Source organism: Cynara cardunculus, unplaced genomic scaffold (genome assembly GCF_001531365.2).
Source record: "Cynara cardunculus var. scolymus isolate 2C unplaced genomic scaffold, CcrdV1 Un_Scaffold_11402, whole genome shotgun sequence".
Classification (NCBI taxonomy): Eukaryota; Viridiplantae; Streptophyta; class Magnoliopsida; order Asterales; family Asteraceae; genus Cynara; species Cynara cardunculus.
In genome coordinates this window covers 1-2495 of record NW_020206681.1, presented here as the reverse complement: position 1 = coordinate 2495, position 2495 = coordinate 1, and the positions used below count along the sequence as shown (strand labels likewise).

At 34.5% G+C, this 2495-nt stretch overlaps 1 pseudogene; it reads left to right on the top strand.

Moving 5' to 3' along the window:
* The first annotated feature begins 793 nt into the window (after positions 1-793).
* LOC112505499 lies at positions 794-2472 on the top strand (annotated as a pseudogene).
* Positions 2473-2495: the final 23 nt, after the last annotated feature.

The window sequence follows — 2495 nt, the reverse complement described above, 5'->3', positions numbered from 1 at the left end:
ACGATTTTGAAAGTTGGTTCCCCAAAATAGGAATCAGATGAAAGTTGGTTCCTCAAAATAAAAATCAAGTGAAAATTGGTTCCCCAAAATGATGATTTTGAAAGTTGGTTCCCCAAAATAGAAATCAGGTGAAAGTTGGTTCCATTTTGGTGCAATTTTCCCATACAAAAAATAAAAACATTATTTATTTCTGAAAATCACATAAAAAATTACATAAAAAACAAAAACTTTTAAATAGTTAATTTGATATATTAATTTTCGAAATTTTATGATGTCTTCAAATTTATATTTTATTCAAAAATAAAAACATTATTTATTTCTGAAAATCACATAAAAACCATATTAAAACCTCTACGGAGATGGAATAAAACGAAACATTAAAATCGAGATATATCTCGCTACATTACATGAGTATCCTTCTAGTACAATATAATATAGATATAATTATGTTTTAATCGAATAAAAATTATATTAAAAACAATAATAAAACAAGTATTTTATTCTTTTTAATTTAATACTTATCGATATACTTTTTTCTAGTTTCTTTCACCAACTTCTCATATTTCGCTCACAAATATATACAAATGCCAAGTATATTTATATTATAATATTTTTACCGTATTATAAAATATTTACCCAATATTTTTAAATATTTTAAAATTCAAGTTAACAATTTATTAACGACTATATATAACTTACTAAAGTTATACATTTCAGTTTAATAAAAATAACCGACTAACATATAAGATAAACGTTGAACTTTACCGATATGATATTATACTTCATAAAACAGATAACCGACCGAGTAAAATTTTCTAGTAAAATTACACTTTGTTCGACTTGCAAAACGCGGGTGCACAACAGGTGCCCGACTTGCAGACAAGAGTTGGGCGACACAAGGTGTTTAGCCTTGGAAAAAAAGTGGCAGTTGCTCGAATTGCCTTGCAAATACTACTCTTTGGGGTGCCCCGGGATCTTCCTTTATCTCTGCCCTTCCATCCCTTGGATAGATAGAGATGGAGGGCAGAGCTTTTGGTTTTTCATGTTGTCAAAGAGTTGAACAATGGTTTTTTCGTGTTGTTAAAGAGTTGAACAATGAAAATAGATGGCGAGTGCCCGATCGAATTGATCGGGTCATGTAGGAACAAGGTTCAAGTCTACCGGTCTGTTAGGATGCCTCAGCTGCATACATCACTGCACTTCCACTTGACACCTATCGTAATGATAAACGGCTCGTCTCGCCGTGACCTTCTCTTGAATTCTCAAAACTTCTGTCGCTCCATCCCCGCAGGGGCAGAGATATAATAAGCTAATACACGAGATGCAATTTTAGGCCGTATAGTTGTCCGTATGCCGGATCAAATTGTTTTGTTGTTGGGGATATCACATGTTTAGTTGGTCATTTGAGGGATCATCTTAAAGTAGAATAGTAGATATGCACTCTGGATCTACGTTTAACCATCGGTATGTCAAGTCCAGTCCACGCAAGGTTGAAAACGCTACATGGATGCTAACAGTTAGTGTCTTTTACTTCGATGTTTTCAGCTACTTTTTTGTGCATTAGCTTGCCCTTTATATAATCTGAGATGTTGCTTATTTTTCAAAGATGTGCTGAAGTTTGAAATCTTATTTCACTTTTTAGTGGTAAGAGGTGATGACGAAGTCTGAAAGTAGAATGAATCAGATTGTTTGATTTTATGAGCCGGTAAATGTCTGGATGTTTATAGTTTTTGTCTATTTTACCCCCAAATAAATGATAACTATAGCTAAACAGACTTGATCTCAAAATATGAGAACACATTTTGGTTTACCTCTTGTTTAATAAGAGGTTTTAAATGCTTGTAAAAAATACTTATAAATCTAATATCTTACCCAACAAAACATAACTGTGATTAGAAGTCTTTTAGGGGAAAAAATACAAGCAGTTGCCAAGTGACATTTACTAAATGGTTACTTGGCAAGTGTTTATTGGTAAAAATTACCATTCTTACTTACCTTATCGGTCAATATTTTATGTCATCAAAATAGATTGTTGGTAAATGTCTTTTACCCAGTAAGCGTTTACTGGATAAAATTCTTGGTTCTGGCTATGCCTCTTATCGAATAAAAGATTCTCAGTCTTTGTCATGCTCACCCGATAAAATATTGAACTTTGGTAAGTGCTTACGTTGGGTAAAACGGCTGGAAAAAATTTCCTCAGTTGCTGAACTTTGGGCGGTATTTTTGTCTCCATTTTGAAGCATTCCAGCTGAATACGGCTCCAGTTTACATGGCATTTCTGCGGTTCATGGGGGACGAAAACGATGCCCGGAATTACAGTTACAGCTTGGAAGTGGGAACAAACAGGCGAAGGCTCATTTGGGAGGGCACCCCACGAACCATACGAGACTGTCATAGAAAAGTTAGGGACAGCCACGACGGGCTCATAATACAGCGTAATATGCCTCTATTATACGAGACTGTCATAGAAGAGTTAGGGACAGCCACGACGGGCT